Below are 26041 nucleotides of genomic sequence, written 5' to 3'. Positions count from 1 at the left end.
AAATAAGAAATATAATTATCTACAATTGTTTGTCGGCACGTGAAGTATTGTTGTAAAGAAACAACGTATTACCGTTGTCTCGTTAATTATTAATTGTGAGAGACAAGCTGCTCTGGAGATTTTGAAACCGGCACGACAAAGGTTATAGTGGCGGCGCGGACTTAATTATTTTGTGTGCGGTACAAACTGATCTTTGATCGTGTGTGCGCCGCTGACGGCGGTAGGTCACAGACGTCACAGCTCCAACTGGGTACACGGCTCGTGTGTGGCACAATACGTGCGTAATGAAGTGGGCCGCGAGGGGGCGGCATTGTGCGGCAAACGAGGCATTGTGCTGTGCGGCCGCGACCCACGACCCTGCTCGTTACCGCTGCCCGCTGCCCTGGCCGCCGACCTCGGCCGCTGCAACCCCGAAACTGGACACTCTTGTTAGCAGCCCGTACCCGCCCCCGCCGCCCATACCTAGCGCCGACCTACACACTTGAAAACAATCAGGAGAAGTAAACCACCCGAAGCCTCAGCCATTATGCTAAACACCAAACGCAATGTATCGTCTTGATCGCGCAATGCCAACCATGTAATTACGCTCAACTTAGTTCGATTTTATGTAGCAATAAACTTCACACATCCTTTATAGTTTTCTTTTATGTCTATTCGTGGAATTATAAATATGAACAAGTATGTATCTAGTAATATCATATACAGCATAATAACTAGGTATTTCAATTTGCGTTGGCTGAGTGTGGACCCAATAGGTTTCTTGATAACATACTGACATCACGATAGAGCGGTTCTGTGAGATAAGCTGTCATCTGCCAGGTGCTAATTAGGCTGGTTCGTTAGGCCCGCCACACAACGCGTCTACACGCGGAAGCAATACAGTTACAGCGTGAACTTTTTAATCGCACTCTTATTCTCCGCTTTAGGCAAGGCAGGCGATATTGTAAAAAACATTATCCGTCACCCTCATACCACAGACGAAGCTAAAGGTTAAAAAACTACATTAAACTTCGTCATGTGGTGTCGGTTTTTTTAAGAAATAGAAAATTTTCACAGCCACCCCTCGTTCGTATAAATTATTTTTATGTCGATTCCGGGTGGCCAAGTTTGCTCTGCAACAAAAACGTAATCGTTACTGCTTGTCGCGGAAGTAAGGGTTATGAGCTGCTTAGTGAAGGCTGCAGAGGCAGATGCGAGGCGAGAATTTTAAGAGCTTCCGTTCGTCACATTTTATTGCAATCAGGTATTAGGATTGATGTCCCCATTGAGTCCATTCTATTAGTCTATCGGGGTGACTCGTCTGTTAATAATTATGTGCGTGCCTGGAACAGAGAACTATGTAAATAATGATCGCCACAAAAGTCGACGGTGAAGTTTTCGTACAAATGACGTCTAATGCGACCAAATTATATTCGTCGTCGGGCGCCGCCCAGTGATGAAGACATTATTTTCCGTTTCCGCAGCGGTGTTAAGTCGATAACTCGAAAATGACGGCAATTCGTATCAACGAGCTAGCAATCTGTTGGCACGTGCTCATTACCGAATCATGAAACTCGACGGTACTTTGACTTGCGTCAACGCCGAAGCAATTTAGACCACGCAACGTCCTATTGGTACCTACATTAAGCTTCTTACAGAATTATGTCCTAGAGTCTCCGTGAGGGTGGAGTGCGACCGTTAAAGAAGTCATTAGTCTAAAATGTGTTGTAGCTCCATAGGGTTACAGCGACAATGTTATTGGTGACGTCACGCGAGCCGCTCGTCAGGTTTATTGATATTGTTTTATTGCTGCTTTACAACTTATAACTCACTCGGGGTTGGGGTTAATAAGTTATGAGAAAAATACACGCTTGTAGACAAATTGTCGTCGCTGTAGTTAGGAGACGGTATCACCTATGGTCGTGTCACATCTGATAAAATTATAGAAACTACTTATGTTTATCATAATTCACATTCACATCTTTTCTATGTTAAATCCTGTTTATTAGTAAAGCAGGTTGTAATGTGCAGAGGGTTAGAGCATTTTAGTTATCGTTAGTAAGCGTTTTTCAAAAGATAAGACCAAGCTAGATCGATTTTTCATCCCCGAAAACCCCTAATACATACCAAATTTCATCGAAATCGTTGGAGTCGTTTCCGAGATCCCCAAAACATACATATATATATGCTAGCTGTTGCCCGCGGCTTCGCCCCCGTTTCATTCTATTTTTTTAAATTTTATTACGCAAACCTTGTCCTGACAATAACGAAAACAACAATACTTAATTATCTAATTCGGTGTCGTCGTTCGGAAGTTATGCGCGTACATACATTTCGGCAATCCATTTGTATTTATACATGGATATATTTATACAAGAATTGCTCGTTTGATTTCAGTTATATATACTCGAGAACAAGATTCGTAAAGTTTCGCATTTTCAGCTACGTATACTCGGGCGGCTTGCACGGTAGATACAAAGCGTACAAGCATATGACGTGAAAGTTCACGTAGTCGACCCCTGTTTGCTGAGCGACGCGTAAATATGGCCGGCGGTGCGAAGGAGCGGGACACGCGACCCACGGCTGCGGCGGTTTCGTACATCGCCACCCGTCCGCGCCCGTAAGTTCGTAATTTGCCTTTCTATTAGAGTGAGGGCGTGAAAAAAGGAAAGCGTTTACGGTGTGTTTAATGGGAGTGAGAGGGAAGAAATATGACCGCCCGTCGGGAGAAGGGAAATTTTTGGTTTTTCAGAGAGTTTTTGCGGAGACGTGCATCGGCTCGTGGTGCGAAGGGGACGGCGATACTCGCGGAACGGCTCCCCCGAATAATTAGCGGAAGTCGTGGCTTAGTTTCCCCCAGGCGGGAGGGTGCGGGAAGGGAGTTCCTCTATTTGTCGTTTAAGAGTTAATCGGACGAGCGATTCGTCACCCTCGGGAGAGCATATTATATCTTTATTATGAGTCTGTCGGAAACGCCGACTGCCGCGGGCGATTAACGAAATCGTGATTATTGATAACTTTGTTTACCGCTCGACACTCGGGGTGTTGCCGCGTGCCTGCTTCTAACAATCGAATAAAGCTATTGTTGCTTAGAAATTCCATACTGAGTTAACTTTCTTGTTGAGGTTCCTATACCTAATATTACCTTCCTTTTAAAACTTCATAGATACATATTTCTTACATACGGCCTAGTAAGGCAGCATCGTGTGTTATTTAATAGTATGTAATAATTCTGAGCAACGGGCCAACATGTCGCCCCAATGTCATGTGTGGTAGTCATTGTTAATTTGAAAAGGTTTCTCCGCGGAATATGGGCGCGAAATGTATCATTAGTGCTGGGAAAGTGACAAACGCAGCAAATACAACTCGTGCGCCGCCTGTCAATTAGCTGTAATAGCGACCGCTCCGCGACATATGCTCAACGACCCAACGACCAACCTTAACATTTGTTACCTTTTTTACGATACAAAATTACACCACCTACTCACGATGAGCTATAGTTATCTCCTACATTGTATGTATTGACGTAAGCAATTCAGAATTAAGGAAATCCTAGATTGCTGTATTTAGTGTTTACATTGTTGTTTTATGACCAGCTTTGTTCCTCTGTTTTACGACTTTAGACAAGATATTGAATCATTAGCTATAATGAGGTTTTTATCACCTTACATTGGTATGTTGCAATAACAAACTCAGTCATTCCTGTCAGCTAATAAAGGGTTTAAGTATGAAAATGAAAACAACGGTTAGAAATTATGTTAGCAGTTCGCTTTATATCGACATTAAAAATTGATTTCAAATTGTGCACTACGTTACTCATATTCACATTTTGCTCCGTCAGTCGCTTTGGATCGGCAGTAAGTACTAAACTAAGCTCTATCGAGTATAATGGGAACCAATCAGCGACAAATGAGCGATGTTGGTAATTAAAACGGATCGCCTTACCGAATCAATAAGCTTGCGATAAGCCAATTAATTGCACATGCGCGACTTGATTCCCCGAGGTGGACCGTGGCCGATTCAATCGGCCGCGGTGGTTATCAATATACCTAGAATTCCAACTAGGCGTTGGTATTATGGCTGAAGCGACTAATCATACATAGATGCATAATAAGTACCTAAGCACAAGACGAGTCGCCGTTTGATAACTTCAATTTTTTTTTACTGCTATAAAAAACTTTTAAATCATGATAGACAGTTTTGATTCAAGAGTTATGAATTATTTCGTGCAAGTTTAACCATGCTTTTTGTAAAGTCAACACTGTGTGTGGCTAACACCAAATAAAGGACATACTACCATTTACAGCATTTTAAGTTTTCATTCGATAGTAGATCGCGGCGGGTGGCTTCTGGGAACGTCGCGGGCTGCGACTGCGAGGTGCCGAGCTATTAATTACGGGACAATAGGCTTGTCAACCTCCTCCACAAAGGCCTGGCTCAATGAGCTCTCGCGATAACATTCTGAGGTGCACTTGTTGGGTTTACTATTTTGCTTACGGACCCACCTAGACTGATTTATCGTTTGCACATGGGATATATTGGGGTCCTTCCTATGCACAACATCAAAGACGCTTGAAATATGCAGCATGGTTTATTGATTACATTTTTTCCAACATTTTTCTCTTAATAATTTATTTTAATAGTTGAAAGATGAATATATTGTTTTATTAATCGATAAAGAGCTTAAAATGAGTGGTAAGGTATTTATAATTGTCATGTTTGTGTAGCAAAGTTTGTCTGTGTGAGTGTTATGGCAACAACAAAGGTGTTTGCGTTGGCATTCGTCACGGGGCGCCGGCGGCTCGGGGCGCGGGCGCATGATTGATGGTCCGGCTCGCGTGGGAGACACGTACTCATTCCACCAACTAAAATTCAACAAAAACGCAAACTGATCACAACGAGTACAAAAACGAGACGTATCAGACCAATTAGATGATAACGTTCACTTCATTGCACCTATTTATCAGGAATGCTCAGTTATTTGCATCGTATAATGATGTGTAGAAGTAAGTTAATTGAATTAACATACAAAGATGTCTTATTCTTAAAGGGGGTGTTAAGGCTGAATTTCAGACACATAGGTATTTGTTCGGTTAACTATATATGTAAGGTGATTAAATGTCTGTTTAGTTTGTTCCGAGCAGGTAGGTATGCCCTTTACGTCAAATTTCACAACCTGCACTATGTTACTGATAATAAACTACTACTGTACCGTTTATAATTAAAACATGTTATGGGAACGATATAGGTAAAATAAATATTCAGCTGTGTTAAATTAACGACTTAGAAAATATTAAAAGACGCCGTTACAATGCGTCATTTAAAAAAAGCATCTCATCGAAATTCTTTACAAATTCGTGTGTAACATAAAACCTATACTTAATTCTGCCAAGGCTACTGGAGAAGGTGTCAAGAGGAAATATTTTCCGAACGCAAGTTCGTTGCGTAAATTATGGATTGTCATAGGTTACTCGCCGTAACTTAATATGCGGTCCGATGTTGCGCGATAGCCGGCGATATATTCATAATCTCTGGAGGGCTTCGTAAATAAAAATTATTTCATATCGGGACAGGTGGAGCGTCAGGTTACGGCGGCCGGCGACTCATTAGCATCCCGGACAGACGAATTAGATCGCCGTATCTACAGGTGCAGCCTGTCTCGTCAAACGATCGACTTTAGAACATGTCATGACACTATCGGGCCCCGTAATCCTGCTGTTTAGTAGCTAATAGCGCTCCTATAAACGAAAACGATTCGGTTTGCTAACATCGTTTTTTGTTGATTTTTTTTAACTGCTAATCAGTTTGAGGCCGGCTGATCGATTTGTAGCTTTTGAATGATCGATGTGTTTTTTATTATTTACATAAACGCACTAAGTGTTCACTAAGTATTGAAAATGTATACACTTTATTTTTTTAATTGCGATATAAAAAAATGAACAAATGAATATTGTAGGTAAATAAATAAGATACTTCTCGACATTTATTACAATGGTTAGTTTTCCATGCCATGTACTCGTAAGGTAGTCAAAGAAGGGGGAACCAATGTGACCGCTCCTAGTTTCATGTCGAATAGAAGTTAATGACAGACCCTTACTTATAATGCACTACTACTATGTACTAGTTAACAATTAGCGGAGGCTTAATTAAGTCTATTTGGGACCTGATAAGTTTTAATGTCTCAATATTGCGTGTCCCGAGGTAATTTTCGACCCTCCAACCAAACTCTCCGCCGCTACAAGCTGTAACCATGTCTAATGCGGTATTAACACAGGCCGCCGCGTGTTCTTATCTACCGCGGCAGAACGCCGGAATAAGCTCTCGATTCCTAATTTACACATTCAACTGACATACACACTCACTCCCTCGCCGCAGCCCTTGTTGCCAACCGAACTGGAACCTCACATAGGCAGGACTCACATAAATATACATTAGATGCTCATATTTGGCCCTCGGGCAATTGTTTACGCTTATGTAGTGTTCTATAAACCGTGGTAATTTGGTCTGATGTCTCATTATACCTGCTTAACTGTTCGTAGTTATTATTTTATTATTGTAAATTACGGGCCAGCTGTCCTATGATAGTGAATTTATAGATTTTATATTCATATTTCGCTTCTGTTCGGGGCATTAAGTGGCGGGAAACTGGAGCAGGCTATACGTCCGCTTGACCGATTCGGTCGATTAATAGAGATATTTTCAATCCATCGGATTACAAGCGGATAAGTGACTTGTCACCGAACGCTGCTAAAGTGCGTTATCGGTGACGGATCTGTGTCCTCTGGAATTCAATTGGTTCGACGCTTACAAATCTTAATCCCAGTGAAACGGTTTTGGGTAGGTACGTTAGACTTTATTTCGATAAGCTGAAGGTGTTTTTTGTTCATTGAATAAGTCGGCGGAGTGACACTCGTTTTGTGCTCGTCGCCTAATCTCGCGCTTAGTTAACCGTTTTGACAAGACTTGATGTAGCGGCGAGGCGGTTTTAACTTCTTGTTTTTTTTCATAACGATTATGTCTTTTACTTTTATTTAAAGGTCAAGATAAATAATATGTAATAAGCATGCGAGTAAAAGCATATATCAAAGTGTACAGATCAGTATGAGCTGTGAATTTAATACTAAACTTTTTAATAACGTGACTTGAATTAGGCTTGCTGGTGCCAGTATCGCTTAATTGCCTGTAAATCGATACCTTCAACGCACATAAGTGTACCTCAGTAAAATACTTTGTATACGTGTATACAAATCCAGCGAAAGTTCAACTAATTGCTAACTGAACGGAGATAATTTTATTTTATTTCATCGTTAGATTTTAACTTTTACTTCAGCTCCACTTGCACTACTACGGATTCCTGTCACCGACTTGTCAATATTACTACAGTTGTCGTTAAGACTGCAAAACAATGGTAGGTATATAGTTAGGTAGGTTCTGAATAGAGTAGTTTGTGATATGGTCGCTCATTAAATAAAAAGTTCAATTGAATTAGAATATTCCCACTGGCTTCTAAGTTCCTAGTCCAAGATACGATCGTGGCAAAGGCACCGACCACCGCCAGTGACAGCGGCCACAATGCAGTCGTTTAACACGCTCGTCGCATTTGGAACTTCTCCTGACAGCTCTTAAGCTAGAAACACACTGACGGCGGAGGCGGAGCGGTGCGGCGCGGCGCGGAGGCGCGGTACCAGTTGTAATATTCGAGCTAACGCGAAAGAGGCCACACAGAATACCGCGCCACGCTTATTTCCCGCGCGTGTTTTATTTTAGCTCGAATATTACAACCGGTACTGCCTCCGCGTCGCGCCGCACCGCTTCGCCTCCACCCTCAGTGTGTTTCCAGCTTTATGTTATGTTATAACGACGTCGACTTCAGCTTCGGCACCGAATAACTGGCGTTGATCGATTCTGTGATGTAGGAATTATGTTTTTTGTCGAAATTGTGCTCACATCTTTTGTGACGTGTGAGTAGGCAGTATGCACAGATCTTGTGAATGTTTTTCCATCGTGTTTTGTCGGATAAGTTGGTATTTATCATTCTTTCTCAATTCATTGATAAGCGCTAACCGACGGTTAAATGTGATGCCGTCTCCGTCTATTCGAACAAAACAAATAGAGACGGCATCACAACTAACCGCCAGTTAACACTAATCAATGGATGGTGAAACAGCCCCTTAGTAAACTCCAGTAAGCTTGTTGCAGACTGAATTATAACGATCATATTTAATTTTAAAACTAAAGAGGAAGAGAGACCGACCGACAGAGTTACTTTCGTATGTATAATAACAGTACGGACTTGAGGGAAGACCTCACTGTGAGTAGTTAACTTGCAAGTGAATGAAACTATGCAGTGACTATTCACAATCGCGGCTTTAGTTTCACTTTTAGCCAAGTCTATCCAAATCTGGGTGGACTACAACACACAGCGATAAACCCACTTATTGCTACTACGTTCCTCTGACAAAATGAAGTAGCGATTGAACAAACAGCGTGTTTCGTCGTCGCGGCTTGCGCTGTGCGCGAGGCGTGTCCGCGCTTCATCGATCGCCACGCAGCCTCCGACGCTCCTCGACGACGTCTGCTCCCCGGCACCCCCCGCGCCCCGCGCACGTTAGCGCCCCGACCGACTGCATTTACCACCCCCCGACAAACATAACTATAACTACCCTCACAACCTACCTGTCTACTACTACGAGTACCACCACCGCAAACGTACTACAAGTATCAAGACATTTTGATACAGGAAATGCTTCTCGCTGTAACAGATCTGAGCGTGATACTTCTTACGCACATTGACGAATATTATTCATTTTATACTTTTGAGCGCTATGCTGCATATAATTTTGTTGGATTAAACTTGGATTAAACAAATGGGCGGAGCTAGCGTTGGTACACTTTTGCATGCTTCGTCTTCAAAGACGACTCAGATCTATTTTTCGTAATACTTATTCACCAAAATATTGGTTCAAAGTTAACTTTCTAATGCAACGAACTTAGAGCAACATGGGAGCCCGTATTGCTCTAAGACAACGAAGCATAATGCGTGAATCCTCGCTGATTTTTTCATACCAACCAGATCATACCAAATTAGAATCGACTCGATAGATCGATCGTATTGATTTCATTTAATGCAAGTTTCGTTGCACAGTGATTTTAGCTTAACTTAAAAAAAAATGACTACGATGATGTTTATATGTCAATTCGGAACAAAGGTGTTGATTCGCACGATCGCGGTGCCAGCTCCAAGTATGCAATTAAAACGGTTTACATCTCTTCGCAAGCGATCTGTAAAATGTTATTTACGTTCATTAAACTTTCATTTCGTCGTTATTCTTTTACGCTCTTGATCATTTGATTCGTTATCTCTACTTGACGATATTTTTCAAGGATTATCTTAACCAAAATTTACACAAGGAACATTGTTATCTTCCGGCATCGGTGGCTGATCTAATTACTTAGGTACTAACAGGAAAGTTGAGGCTTATTAAAGTAAAAAAATATAAATTTTAATTTCGTTTCGTGCCTATCTATCGAAAATTATAAAAATTGTACCTACAGTTTTAAATTTTCATGATTTTCACCCTCGATTGCTATAGTATCTGCTCCGGCCTTGAATCAGAAATATTACAATATTACGTATTTATTGATAGATGTAGAGAAAAAAATGTAACTCAAATCATTTTTTTTAAATGCCGTTTGGTATGATACTTTTTACTTTATATGAGAAATACCTTAATCAACATGTTACTTTTATGTTGTTACTTTCGTGTTTGTCTTGAGGGCAGGGATAGATAGTAATTAAAGAAAAATAAAGCAAGCCAGTATATTTGACTATTCTTTAAAATACACTTAGGGTTTTATGAAGGGTTTTTTTGCAGACGTCAAATTACGCCATCACTGGTAGTCCTAACCCTAAATCTTCATCTTTGTTCGCGGCTCGTTATCGAGTGTATCGTGCCTGGGTGTAGTGGGCTCGTAAGATGCTATATATCTCTAGAATGCAAGTATTTTCGCAAATAGGTAGGCACTGATAGAGTAGAACAGTGTAACAATTTGGTCGTTCGTTCTCACAAAGTTCTACACATGTAAATATTGTCAGGCAAGCACACTTAGTCTTGGTAACACAGAATATCTAAATAGTCGAAGAAAATGACTCGCACAGCGCCGTATATCTTTACGTATACCTATCTTTCGATCAGAAGCGGTCTATCTCCGATCAGGTCACACATTAGGATAAATTTCAAGTAAGTTTTATTAGTATCGTCAATATAAATCAATTTATCAGTCAAGGTAACACGACATTAGTGTTCTAAATGAAATTTGTCGGGTATCGGTGCGCAGGGGCCATCGATCATCGTAATGGCGGCGGCTAACGACCGCTCTGTCACGGACGGACACGAAACACTGCTTCAATTGTTTGTGTGTTTGTTGATCAGCTTATCGATTGACTAGTATCTTCACTAATAATGTTAAAGGGTTAGATCATTTAACTGTATTTTTATAGAATGTAAAAGTTCTGAGTATTTTAAAACAAAATTATTTATTTGTAATTCCTATGTGCAATTATTGGAATTATTGCTTTACTTGGTTGATAGGGCCTAAGGAAAGCGTCCGAGAAGGGGAGATCGAAAGTAACAACGGCTTTGTAGAGTTATGCAGTGATCAAAATGCCACACAAGCGGCCGTACCTACTTAATATTAAAAACAATATATATTAAAAAAAAATTAAGTGTTCAACTGTCTTTTATCTATACTAATATTATGAAGAGGACAGATTTGGATTTTTGGATGTTTGCATTTTTGGATGTTTGTTACGAATAAACGCAAAACTACTGGACCGATTTCATAAAACCTTTAACCATTAGAATGCTTTATTATTCCAAAATTTCATAGGCTATATTTATTACTAGAAAAAATTAGGGTTTCCGTATTAAAACTTCAATACTGTAACTCAGTGTAAAAAAAGTTTCCATAAAATATCTTTCATCGCGTGCGCTGCGCTATTGATGATTGAACAAAAAAAATTGCTACGATATTAAAAAATATAATTATCAATATCTACAAAATACTTCGCAATTCTATATGTGTAACCATTGTAGTTATGAAACTATAACTACTTTTATACGTTTTAAAAGTTGATAGATATGTCGACCAAATTTAGACCACGTTATCCATATCTTTGCATTACTTAACTCTATCCAAATAAATTATTTCATATTCAAGACTGTTTAAATACCTGTACATTAATTTTTGAATCAATCAAGTCGGAAATTCCATTCAGAAGATATTATGAATTTAAAATATCAATCTAATCAAAAAATGCACGAGATACAATTTACTCTACGTCGACGCGCCCCGGCTTTGCGCGGGTATAGTTTTTAAAAAAGGAGCTGAAAAATGTGTGTGAATTGCCTCTGGGACCTTTTTACCCGACTGTTCAAAGGAGGGTTATTTTGAAAATTGTACCCGTTTCGAAAATTTGAGGCGGGGCAGGATAATTGAATTTCGAAGTTGGATTTTTTTCGCACAATTTGTAATATTGTGGAATAAAATACCTCGTAGTCCCGTTGAGACTATTAATTAGAATAAAAACTATTATTATTTGAACAAACATGTATTATCAAGTATGAAAAACAAAAAAAAAATACGTAGGTACATTAATAAACAAGTAACGAACGTTTAAAGGCGAAATTTTGAGTTTGAGCAACAACATTTAAAAATTCATACCTCCAAAACCGTGACCTAAGGGACCCAAAGTCCAAGGGTGAAAAGTTAGTAAATGACCCCAAAAATATCCCAAATAAATTTGACGGTCCAGTGCTACAACCAGTATAAAAAGTTGCGAAACTAATTCAGCTTCATACGTTATTTTGCTGAGGCAGGCTCTGTGTTGGCCAATTTCACAATTTACGACAAGACAACTGGCTCAATTATGATGATTGTCTGTTGCTGATTGCAAAAATGAGGTTCGTTTAGAGAAATACCTCTGATGACTTGAATTAGCTTGAACTCAGTAAAATATTCCTAACGCAAACGCTGACAGTAAATTAAATTGTTAGGACGCATTCAACATGAACATGAACGTTTGTTCGAAGAAAGCATAACCTAGATTCAGTTGTTTTAAATCCACAAGATTTTGCTTAACAAAACGTTGCTAACCATGTGCAATAAAGCAATCAGAACGGTTGCCTTACAGTTAATTTATCAATTCATTGATAACCTGTTTATTAAATCATTCGTATCTATTTGTTATTTTCATAACCAGTTGGAGAATAAATTACTATTATGTTTATATTTACCCGTCGGCAGTAGCCGAGCCATGTCAGTAGGGTAATGAAGTTCCGTACAAGCGAAATTTATAATATACAGGGTGAGAAAGCTGAGTATACAGAGTGGTATTTATTTTGAAGGAACCACCTGCACGGAATTAAACAGAAACAAGCCGAAGGGTGAACGATCTTGGCTATTAAATGATAAACGATCTGCTATAAGGAAAATATTTAGGTACTTAGTGAAAATTGATTAGATTATTTCACTTTTCTACTACTTTGTGTTTTTAAATTGATGTGTTAAATAAGTAGTATAGATCTACATATAAAATTGCAGATAGCGCAATGGATCGAAGTAGTTTTGGTTGATGCTGATTACTTTAAATATCTAGATCTACACGAGATTTCAAATCAGACAATTGATAAATTCGTTTGCCAACATTATTTATATAATAGTCTGATAACCTAGACCTTCTTCTAAAAACCATAAACACGAGATTTTGAGTAACCTATAACTCTATTTTACCATGATGTATTTAGCAGCACAGAATGACAATAATAACTTTCTTCTTTGGGTAGAGTTTTCATATTACGAGTATATTAATAACAAAAGTTTGTACACACTTTTCCGGAAAATTAATATATTTTTTTCAATTATGAAACTATAGAGCTATCTCCCCCACATACCTCGTCAATGTGTAAACATCATGGTGATCTTTTTTTATCTACTCGACTCGCAATCCTCAGGTTTTGTCTTTAAATGTAGAGTCATCAACTGGACCCATTACATTAATGAAGACTGTCTGTCAAGACCTCGTTTTCTGACCAGCGATTAATATCACCGGAATTAAAGTTCTGTGTCTGTGCTTACGTTGCAGTACGATTAAAAGTAAACACGACACCGGCTGCCCAAGGCTGTGGTATTAAAAAGCGCAGTGAGTGGTCGCCATTTTTCACCACTTTCAATTAGTTTGTCGGAGCGTTTCATTCGCAATGAACATGCTCTGCTCTTGTCTCACATGGATGTATGTTTAATTTATGGAAACACAATTTTTTATGAGGTATTAGTTGATGCTGGCGACTTTGTCTGCATATATTTGTCGCTAATGCGCGGGTAATAATGAAAAATTTCAAGGTAAAAATGTTCAATATCTGTCATGCTTGATTAAACCACAAACCAACAAAAATCATTCAATCAAATTCTAATTGATAATTATAGTAGAAATCTGGACTAATACGCTACTATACTATCTCTAGTATACGTAGCACTATATTTTATGTCCTATGTTGTGTAGATTCTGATGTATCTATTAAAGATTTTTAGATTATGTTCGTTAAATATCCTGTTCGCGTATTCTAAAAATATAAAGGGTATTATTTCGTTACTTTCGTTATTGTAGCACAATGCACAGTCCCAAGCAAACTCCTCGCTGCATCGCTAATTACATCAGCGGCAGACTTCAACTAAGTGCCGATATCAATCTTGATTCTTATATGCGCATGAGCTTCCTAAGTGGTAACATGCTTTAATGCGGTCTGAATAAATGCCTCGTCGTTGAGCACTTTATCTATTACGAGCACATTGTAATTAATGCCTTCAAGTAAAAAGAGTAATTGTGATTACGTTGTCTGCCTTTTACTTCAATAAATAGCATCACAAATATGCAATGTTGAATGACCTAAAACTAGTTTTTCAATGACCTAGTTGCACTCAAGTATTTTGAAAATTTAAAGTAAATTGAACAATTAATTTACAAAATAGCAATAAATCTGTCTAAGTGAACACATTAGCACAGAATTTATAATTGTACATGGTAGAGTGCAGTGCAGAGGCGCCGGCGAAGGAGGAACTATAAAACCTGTCATGCGCGAACTCATTACGAAATCACCGCAAGAATGCGACGCTAACTGAATCCCTTTAATATAACATCAAAACCCATGTCTCATAAAAACTAGATTATATGTAGCACGAACCATCTCTATAATAACAATTGTAAACATTGTAATTGTATAATGTTACAAATACTATATATTATTATATTGTTCTTTCTTTCTTTTACTTTTTACCCTCGGCTTTGCTCGCGTTAATCTTAAGACTAATTTAATATGTTAACAAGTTACACTATTGTTTTGGCTTAGTTCCTGTTAAATAGTTGTAAGTGTGGAAAAAAAATTCTGGTACAATACCGACATTTTACTGAATTTTCATGGGAGTTTGCAAAAAACTCCCTAAAATCCAAAGGCTACTAAATTTTCAGGATTCCACATGATCAAATCTCGATCATCTAGGATATCGGGATAAAAACAGTTTGTATTATTCCAGAGGTCCTATCTTTATATATATAATTATCCAAATCCATTTCATCACTCACAAGCTTTATCAAATAAAATAACAGTAGGATAACCATGTCATATTATTGTAGAGAAATTTTATATCCATGTCAGAACGGTAAGTGAAACGGACATTGGCATAAAACGAGGCAGTAATTGCAAGTAGGCACGACGTCAAATAGCACGGTGTGGCTCGGCTTGTCACAGGTTGATTAACGTGCTGCGATCGTCGTCCGCAAGTAGCAATTTGTCGATGGCTCTTGCCCTGTGCCCGCTTCGGCGATCGTGGACCTACAACATAACAAGCGGGCGGGAGTTCTTCCATGCCGCGAGATTTGGTCTTAGTGGTAGGTAATAAAGAGCAGGATGAAACCATGGACGTACTTCAGTCGGCAACACGATTGTCGACTCTGTGGCTAATGCAGTAATAATTGTTCACGATATCTCCGACGCCATTATGTTACGTTGATGCGATAATTGCAGTCCCGCAGACAGCAAAAGCGTGCTTTTTACTGCACATTCGACATAAATGTGATCTTTATTGTATTCTGATAAATTGTATAGAGATATTCCACGCAGTTATATTTCTTACGTTGAATAGTTTTTACAAAATACGCAGCAATTAGAATGTCCAGGTCTGGACCTCTATTAATTCACATAATACCTTAGCGGAGCCTTTGGAAAAGATAAATTTTAAAAGAACGTGCCTAATTAACTTAATAATTACTTTTCATTACGACCGTTACAGTTCTAAAAATAAATTTGAAAACTTTGAGTTGAAATATAAATTAACTTTTGATATTCCTCAGTCAAGGATAGGAGGGTTACGTTTGTAGATAGGAGCAAAAGGACGAGATGAGACGGTCATTAGCGAAATGAAGCCATTAGGAGCGTGTAAAACAGTTAATTACAACGGAGTAATCTCTTGCTCGCCGAGATGTTTACGCCGATTATAATGGACACTGATAATGAATGACAGAGTATAATTTCCATTTCTAAAGCCATGGTTAATTTGAAAAGGTTTCGTGTTTGTTAAATATCCGTGGCGTGATTCTATTTTCGTGCTATTTTAGAAGAAACAGATCAACTATATTGTTTTACTGCTTTTAAAGTATTAGTATTTTTTAACTCAATTAAAAAAAAAATACCACCCTTTACTGACATGTAGCAAGTGATATTATGATAAGTAATTATAGTTGTACAGGGACACCTATCACGTACAGTGTAAGCGTTCCTGCATGCATGGCGCTGGCGCGTACCTACAGGCAGGTTCGTTTAACGTTGCAGGCGACGGCGCGTCTGCTCTCGCCACGCACCGCCGCACACCTTCGACTATTTACTTATAAAACTAGTACGGACACTAGTCCGACCGAACATTCAGTTCTGGTTTCGGTTTCGGCTAGTTTTGACGTAAGCTAATTTAATATCAAGACTAGCCGAGACCGAAACCTAAATAACCGAAGCACAATTCGTTTTAATTTCGGCAGATTTTCTCCCGAAATAGGAACCGAAATCGAAGTCTGTGCGACATTCTGGACCAATCGGCGTCGTGATAAGCGGCTCCGCTACCCGCGAATAAGCAATCTTTTTGTGGCTACCTTGTTACCCCACATCAAAAAGGATAAATATATATATTCACTTTATTAGGTGTATCAATTTACCAATTGCTTGAATAATCGCTTCCATGAACACAAATATTATGTACCTGTGTATTTACAAAAACTAAACTGAACGCAAGCTAAAAAAGTATTCATTGAAATAGCCCTTGAACTATTTCGGTTTCGGCCAAAACAGAAGCAGAAACCGAAATTCTGTTTCGGTTTTGGTTTCAAATACTAGTTTCAGGCAGGGCACTACTGTTTAACCAGCCTTTAGCCTCGCTTCGCTCGCGTAAGCTATTGGATCTGGCAGAAATTCTGCAATATAACTGAATTCCCACAGGAAATCCCAAAAATTGCTCCGCAATCGTACAAAATTTCATGCAAATAGACTAGGGTTCAAAATTTTGGGATTTTATTTAGATTTGGTGGGTGCATGGGAATAAAAAGCGTAGCCTGTGTGTAGTTCCAGTCGAGGAGTTATCTCTAAGTACTATATATAAATATACGAGTAACAGAAACAATCACACACACGCACTTATAAAAAATCATACAAAAAACAAGTAAAAATCATACATTACATACAAGCAGTGACACGCGAGTCAATGAGCATGAGAAATACTGCTTTGCCGTACCAGTGACAATCACAGTTTATATCGCGTGATAAATATGTAGATAAAAAATACGGCCAAGTACGAGTCGGACCTGCGCATGCAAATGGCGTAAATTTAAATAACCAGTATTTTACACAGCATGCTTCTTCCTTCAAAAACATAAAAAAATGTTTTTTCACAATTTGATAAGGCTTTGTGTCAACAAGATGCTTATACTGTGAAAATTAGAAGGTAGCTCCAACCGTTTGGCCGTAAATACAATGTAACAGACTGACAGACGGACACGTGAGTGGACGCAATAGAGCTTATTGTTTGGACCTTTCGGGTCTACGGACGTTTGGACTCTACGGACGGATTCGTAAAATTTACAAAAACAAAACGCAATTAGGATAAGTATAATTAATTCCATAGCTAGGTGCTACATAATTTCTGTTCCTTAACTCATATCTTCACGACATGTTTTTATCAGATAGTTTGTAGTTGTATCATCATGCTCAAAGCTAAACCATCAAATGACCAGGGGCACTTGAATTTATGATAGCAAATGGTACACTCGGACAATAGCGGGTAGTTAAGGTTTATGGCGAGTTGGTGGGGCCACCGGAAGTGTCGTAAACCCGTCGTCGTCAGATTCCGGCGATAGTAATTAAGAGCACCTTGTTAATGTTAACCGTTTTATAATTGCTTCTCGATATTAATTAGCATTATATGGCCCGAATGAAAAACTATTAATCGTGCTTGAGCAACGCGTCTAGCGAAATTACAGGCCTTCGTCGAGTCCGGGGTACTCACACGCGATCTCTGTAATTGTACAGGAAAGCGAAATATTAAAAAAGATGTTTATTTGATAAGCTCCGTGAATTGACTGACGTACTCAATAGAGCTGAAATGGTAATTATTATTTAAACCAAACATTTATTGATTGCTGTATCAGATCAGAAGTAGTATTAGCTATTCGATTGCTACACAGTGTCATGCATAAACCACTAGTTTGTAAAAAATAATGTTTAAGCAGCGTTTCCACCAGAGACGTGCGAGGATATGTTGCGAGGAATATGTTTTTCATTAACCAATAGAAACGCTTCATTTACCTCGCCTCGCTCCGCTCAGCTGTTTCCACCAGAGATGTGCGAGGATATGTTGCGAGGAATATGTTTTTCATTAACCAATAGAAACGCTTCATTTACCTCGCCTCGCTCCGCTCAGCTGTTTCCACCAGAGATGTGCTCTGCGAGGATGTGTAAATGAAGCGTTTCTATTGGTTAATAAAAAACACATCCTCGTACATTATTGGTGGAAACGCTGCTTTAATTGTTTCTTGTGTTTGCGTTTTTGGATGAATATTCGAGCGTTTTCACTGTTCGGTCAAACGTCACTACCATCCCAGTTTATTAGCACAACGGATGGACAAGGTGCAAGAATTTTAATGACGCTAGCATTAAGCACACCCTTTCAAACTTTTTATAATCAATTCGTAATTGTTAGCGTTATTTTGTTACTGAAATATATCTACTTATTATATCATTCTACGTTCTAGCTTGCTTGCTTTTTAGCTCCGATTGTACGGCAAAAAAAACTGGTGTTAGTTTTTTGTACAAAAGCTTTGTCGAATATATACACTTAATTACTTTAAACATAAGGCGGAAGTTAGCATTGTTTAATGAACTAAAATAATTTCTTTGTTCACCCGCGACCTTATGATAGCTAAGTTTATGCAAGATATGCGTGTTCGTGCAGTTCCTCCACCTCCACACTGTAACAACACACACAAATCACACAAATCCATCTATCACCACCACCACAATACACTGACGTGTTTCGAACTCAACCAGAACTCATCTTCAGAGCAACACAACCGTACACCATACTAAGTACCATATGTTAGACTGTTTCATTGATATGGACCTCCGCAAAGTAACGCATGATTCAATAAATTATGTAGCATTGTTTTATAAAATGTTTGATGACAACTCACCCAACGATGAAAAAGGTCAAAAACAAAGTAATTCCATATCTGTAAGTATACCTCAGTTTTATAGGTACAATATAATACATTACAATAACTCTTTATTATAGTTACCTAAGTACTAATCGCGTAAGTATCTAAAGTGTTTCTTTATATAATTAACACAGTACACTCATTTAATTGCAAATATACCTACTGAGAGGGGCCCTTGCAATTATTTTTCAGCATGTTCGCTTGATTTATCTTTAATCTCCGAAAGATATGTTACGAGTAGGTACGTGGCCATTTTCGATGCGCGAGGGGTTTTTATTTCGGGGGCCGTTAATAAAATAAAATAACACCCGACCATCGGCCGGCTTCGCTACGCTATAAAACTTTAATGCGCACTCTTAAATCATTTCCGACTACCTTCCTTCAACCACTTGCCAAACTTTAGTGTACTAAAGGAGACGACGATCTACGAGGGGATGTATGATTATCAAAAACATTTTCTCTTCTACGAATATTATACGATTCACCTTGCATACCAACATTACCAACCAATAGGTACTTTAGCCAGTTCATATACCTATACTCAAAACTGGAGTTCAAGACCAAATATCTACGACAGATATGTCACTGTTAATTCTCTCAATGTCACTTCTGTCACTGTCAAATAAACTTTTCAGGTTTCGCCAACCTTTTTTAACAGTGATCACAAAATTCTATATTGCTCTCGTGTCTGAAATTTTTTAATGCGCAAGTTGTCTCCGCGTGGTTCCTGGAATTTTGCTATCAAGTTGCAAAAACTACAATCACCGTACAACGTGAAGAAGAAGAATATATTTATCTTTAATTTAACTGACATTGGCCTAAGCCTTAAGGCCGCCACTGAGGGGAATTAAATAAGGATGTTTAAAAAAAAAACAAATATTTAAGTACTAACTTATTTTCAACTCTCAACTAATATTGAGACAGTTTTATTCTAAAGGAACATAAACAGGATAAGGTTGCGTTGTTCTACCACAGTGTAGTCCTGAATATTTATTTTATTCCGTTTTTTCGTATTTGTTGTTATGGCCGCAACAGAATACATTATCTGTGAAAATTTCAACTGCCATGGTTTATGTTATGAGATACAGTACAGCCTAATGACAGACGGACAACTGATTCTTAGTAATAGGCCTCATATTAAATAACAGGAAAGGAATTTGAAAAGGTTCAATGAAATATATTTTTTAACAGTTTTAACCACCATATTATTATTTAGCCACCATAAACCCCATAAAGCGCGCTACACACTATTACTCTGCAGTTTTGTTGATTAGCTAAATGTATGTAAAAAATTCATCATCGTGAAGAAACCTGCACAAACCTGCGAAGCAATTCAATGGTGCGTGTGAAGTTCCCAATCCGCACTGGGCCCGCGTGGGAACTACGGCCTAAGCCCTCTTGTTCTGAGAGGAGGCCTGTGCCCAGCAGTGGGACGTATATAGGCTGGGATGATGATGATGATGATGATGTAAAAAATTAAATCAAATATTAGTTTGATTTTATCTTAATTGTAAATTATTGCACCAAATGTTATGAATACCTGAAGAAATACAAGCACAAGACCAGTTTTTCAACCAAAAATTACGAAATAATTAAGTTTTTATTCAGGCGTCTAGTATTTATGTAAAAGTAAGTAAACAAAATTACTTCTTTAAATTATAGAATCGAAATTACTAATAAAAAGAATATTCTATCGTGTGTTTTAAAAAAAAGGAATGTACTATTGTACACACATTTTATTTCAGTGGCAACATTGTCGTAGATTTTTTGGTCTTGAATTCCAGTTTTAAGTATACATTCTGTAAATGTATAACCTATTTCATAGGAATTAGATAATAATTAACAACAACAATTAATTAGCAACATTGTCGTAGATTTTTTGGTCTTGAATTCCAGTTTTAAGTATACATTCTGTTAATGTTTAACCTATTTCATAGGAATTAGATAATAATTACTGGCCTGCATGTAATGTTTCCGATAAGTCAACATACTTAGTTCAAAATCACATACTTAAGACGAGAGTGGCCTTTAGCTCATATTAGTACCGCATTTTTTCAGTCGCTAGTGAAGGTGCTAAAATGTTTAACAGCATACAAAACATACAAATGAAAACCATCCTATAAATACGAAACACAACTAAACAACCTGTAATCCCGTGAACCCGTGAGCGTTTATTGCCAGACATATTTTTAGGCAAAGGGCAAAGCGCGTATTAACATCTCCTTCTATATGTGCTTAGGGTCAAAATACATTGTTCGCATAGCTGCAATCCCAAAGCAAAAACAAAGAAGGTATTTTTAATTAGCAAAGCGTTTTCCTGTAGCGCGGCACCCCGCCGCGCCGCTACTTTACACACATTGCGTCGAGGTCGTTAACTAAACGTCACTTTTCATAATATTTATGTCTCCATTATTTTTCATGTATAACGACATCGTAAAATTGAATTTCGCTGATGAAGGCCCGGTATATTTATTATTTAAATTAGTACATACTTATAAACCTTAAATATAAATCAACGCGCTCGACACCTCCGACAAAAATCTGGCTACTACGTCTCGGTAGCTAACAAAATGAAAATATAAAACGAGATTGAACGACAAGATAGCGACTTGGAGACCCTCCTCCACTTGACAAAAGTAATAAAATGAAGAGTTCCATTTCGCACGATTACCCGGGAGACGACAAAACACATCAAGTGTCAATTTGTATAATTTACAGAGGAATTAAAATGGCGGTGTGACAGATGACAGTTCGCGTGGCGCGGGTCGGACGTCGGACTCGCCGGCGGCGGGGTTCGACATTCGACAAGTCTTGTTACTTTGGTTGTACCGCTTAGCGAACCTATGTTTTGTTTGTTTGTTGGTACATGGGTGGATTGTTCGATCATTTTCAGTTGAAGAGGGCTGCTAGCGGGTGTAACTGGATATTTGTTTAGAGATGAGCCGCATCGCGCCGACGCCGCGTGCCGACGTAACGAGACTCGTGACTGACAGCTGACACGCCGCACGCGACACTAATTCCGCCGCGCGAATGCTGCTAATAGTTAATCGCATCGTTTCGTATATTCCGGTTCCCGCCAATGCTTTTTCAAATTCACAGTTTAACACCTTTTTGCACGATTATTATGAACATTATAAACATGCTAATGAACTTGTAGAGAACACGCCAATAAAGTAAAGTGAGTTTGTGGTAAAGACAATAATTCCCATAAAAGGTAATATTAAAGGTCACTTACTTGTAATAACAAAAACATATGCGGCATATCTATCTAGAGGATTAGTGTTTTTCCGCAAGGGAAATAAAAATTGTTAGTAGTAGGATACGTTCGAAATTTGCATGAATACGCGTATTCAATGCTATTAGAAGTCGGTAAGGGATATAATTTAAAAAGTGCCTATCCATAGGTATGTATGGATAGCTAAAGGCGTTTGAAGGTGTTCTTGGGTGGTGGTGCTCACTTGTCATCAAGTAACCCACTAGCTTGTTTGCCCTCCCATGTCGTTAAAAAAGATTACTTTAAATATCAATCCGAGCAGCTTGGCCGATCCCTCGTGACGAATCGCTTTTTTGCCGTTTCTAAGGTGTTAAATATTCGCGCAGAAACGGTTACGAATTTATTTTTATTGTGTTTGCGGTTTATGTGTCAGAATGGTGGGTGTTCTTGAAGTGTCGACTAACAGTTTTATAATCCTCGCGTTATTTCCCTCATAAAAGCTTTTAGGTAAGCCGCTCGTTTTGATTACCGGTCTGTTAAATTAATTTTATAAGTATATTTTGTACAAAAAATTACTTACCTATATCTACGAGTAGTGATGTTAATGCAGTACAAGCAAGCAATATAAATTACACAACGGCCGTAAAACAAAGGCCACGCCTGTCCGACAGCTTGCATGGTGTTAAACACGACTTATTATAAAATGATTGATATTGCCATAAAACTTTTTTGCACACATAATGTGTTCGTATTAAACAAATCGATGCGTTTTTCGAATTTGTCCTTGTAATAAGCTATTTTTATTGAACTATCGGGAACCAATTAATATAGCTAATAACCGTGCTAACTAGGTCCGGTTGCCCGTCGTTGTAATTGTAACAAAAACTCTGTATATTTTAACACTTGACGATACATAATAACGCCGATGCGCGCACGCAACTGGTGCACGGAACGCATCGTCGACTCACAAAAACTCATTACTAATATTTAAAATACTCTTCAATTATGCCATAAATTGCCCGGATTATTATTGTGAGGCAGAGCTAAATAGACCTTGTACTTGGATGATTTGCCTAACTAACAACACTTCGAATTCGCTAAAGAACAAACACTATTCAACTTTTTACTACGCACAAACATTAAGTACCTACCTATATTTAAATAAACAAGTATTTTATATTTTTATGCACATTTTGTCTTCGGTATATGACGACAGTGAATAAGTGTGAAGTATATAAAATAGACGATCAGTTTTATGTTTTGTTGTAAAGGACAAGTACCTATTTAAAATGTTTACCTTTGTGTCAACTGTCAAGCAATCTAAATATCGTATTGTTTTGGTTATGCTCTCTAATAATGCACTGAAAAATTACTCGAAAGTAAAGCCAGGTTTTCAAAGTATCCACGAGTAAAATCATCCAAAGTAGGATTGTGATGGATCATTCAAGCCCCGCAATGTACCTATCTCGGGTAATTATATCGTAGTGCGAAAACCCAGCGTAAGTACGCATCCATGCATATACCTACCTATAAAACCGATAAAATAAACAGTGAAAATATGTGGGTGGAAGACAGACGCACGATTCGCGCCTTTCAGCGGAAGTGGTTGTCTGTAATCGTCCACCTAAATTACCTTCCTTCCAAGCGTGGCCACTGTCGCAAGGCTGCGGTGAGCCGCAAGCCGATGTAAGTGAATAATTGTCCCTCAATACAAACATGAACGATCGAGTTTGACCTCGATTCTACTCGTACTCAAGAGACATTTCAAATTGAAGGCAATTTAAATAATTATGAACTTGAAATGACAATGATTGTGATATGAAAAGAAGCATTTTTTTTTACTAACATGCATAAGTTTTTAATAGAGATGATTTAATGCCATCATAGGTACAAAAGACATCAACGATTCGACGTTTTCTTTCCGCACCATAAACAAAGTCTAGGATTATTTGACCGTAAATCATATTTAATAAGCAATATTTTGACGTTGTCTCGGACATGGAATTTCATCACAGCCCGACCTCGCTCGCTAATGTTCCCAGTCATCCATATCGCTTTCATGTTGTAAAATAACGGCGTAGCCGTAATATTTCAAAGTTCGCGCACTGCTCTGTGTTGCGCGGAGTGTAGATATTTTCGGTATTTGTTAAGCTTATCCGAGGGCATCGCGGACCGACGTTTATTAATGAATTATGTAAATACGGACCGACCGACCGACCACCAGCTTTATTATTCGTGAAATGCCACTTTAATATCGCAATTGTTACTGTTGTGGAACAAAGGTTCCGCTAACAACGGCTTTTAATTGCTCATTGAAATTAACGATCAAAATGATTTGATTTTTGTAACTTTTTGTCATCGGTTATTCCAAATAGCTGTAATCTGTCAAAATATTTCTATTTACGAATATTATGACTGCAATGGATCTAATAGTAAAATGTGCATGGGTAAAAACGTCAGCTCGTCTCGTCTCATGTAGACACATCTTTACGATTCGCGTCGCATTATGATGGCTGTATGAGTGGTGGCTGTATGGGAGCAGTCGAGCCGCGGCCGATCGATGGTTATCCGTGATGGATGCGCCTCATTACGCGCTGCGCGGGCGCGGGCGCGGTGGGTGGCGGCCGCGACACTCGCTTAACGACACACTCATAAACGAGGTTGACATTTACGTACTTATTGTCGAACGCGCCTGGAGATCCAGCACCATCGATACGGAACTATTCAAAACACACCTTAATACGATTTATTTATGACTAGTGCTTAACTCGGAGACCCTCAATACGCCTGCTTTATCGACGTCGTGCGCGACCCGCGTTCAGCCTCCGACAATTTTATAGGTCTCCTCTATTTATTATTATCATACTTTCTAAGGAGGGATGACATCGGGTTCGTGTTTTATGGACGCTAATAATTCTTTCTCTACTCCCGGATTTTATTACTCTGTCTCGAGGAATTTAATAAATGCATTCCGATCGTCTTGCCACGAGACACGTGTGATTGATCTCTTTAATGTGTCCTAAGTGTAGCGCGGGCAGCGGGCAGCGGGCAGCGGGAGCGACAGGCGGCGAACAAATTGCTTGACGGTTATCTTATCTGACAAGCTTCGCTTGTTTGGGCTTGAAAGTTACAAAAGTGCCGTTTAATATTAAAAAAATAATAAAGAAACGCGCGGCTCCGTCGTAAATAAGCAGTGGCGAGATGTTATCGACCCCCGGCCGGCAGGAAGCGCTTCAGCCCATTTAAGGGTGCATTAAAATCGAATACATCATATTTGTTTGATTTCCTAGTTCGCGTTATACCCTGTAATTATACAAGTCACCGTCCGTGGCCGGATCTTGGGCAGTTTTTGTGGAGATGCATTAATTATCTTTTTTTATCGCGAGCATGTGTTTTGGTCTCGTAAAGCACTTTCGGGCTTTTTGTATTCTTAATGTCTAATTTGGTTTTCGGTCGGTCCTTATGAGGTCATTAGCGCGGCGAGGTCCGTTTTGTTGGAGCCCGAGAATTTATAGTTGAAATTTTTATGTTTTATGCCGTTATAATTTGTCGCAATAACGTTAATACTCCCTAACGTTAAACGATTACGAGCTGAATTTTAATTGCAGTTGCATTCTTGGTTCCGAAAATGGTTTCTTAAATTATTAAAACACGCATATATTTTAAAACGTTACTAGAAGTCGTATAATAAGATTGTCACTTTTTTGTATTCTTGTTATATTATATTTCTGACACTCGTTTACAAACAGATAGTCATACTCGTAATACTCAGTACCTACATTCGATCACTCAATTACGTACTAAGATTATTATTGAATATGCATGACCAGTTTAGGTTTTTTAGGAGGTTCTCGGAAGGAGGATGAAAACCTCCCAGAATATGCGACTAGGTCAAACTTCTTCGGTGACGGCTTCTTTTGGTAAATTTTCTTACGTAGTGTGCTGTCGTTATGCTTTTGCTAAGTAAACGACATGTCTTCTAATGAAAGTATTTATAGGTCTGCTAAGCGGCAGGTCTTCTAATAAGTATTTGTTTGTGT

At 38.6% G+C, this 26041-nt stretch overlaps 1 protein-coding gene across 1 annotated transcript in view; it reads left to right on the top strand.

Moving 5' to 3' along the window:
- LOC141426726 (T-box transcription factor TBX20-like) overlaps nucleotides 1-26041 on the top strand; it is a 73220-nt gene that overhangs the window by 17157 nt on the left and 30022 nt on the right. The gene's annotated exons all lie outside the window — the stretch shown is intronic.

Source organism: Choristoneura fumiferana, chromosome 3, assembly GCF_025370935.1.
Source record: "Choristoneura fumiferana chromosome 3, NRCan_CFum_1, whole genome shotgun sequence".
NCBI lineage: Eukaryota > Metazoa > Arthropoda > Insecta > Lepidoptera > Tortricidae > Choristoneura > Choristoneura fumiferana.
This window is presented reverse-complemented; position numbering and strand designations above follow the sequence as displayed.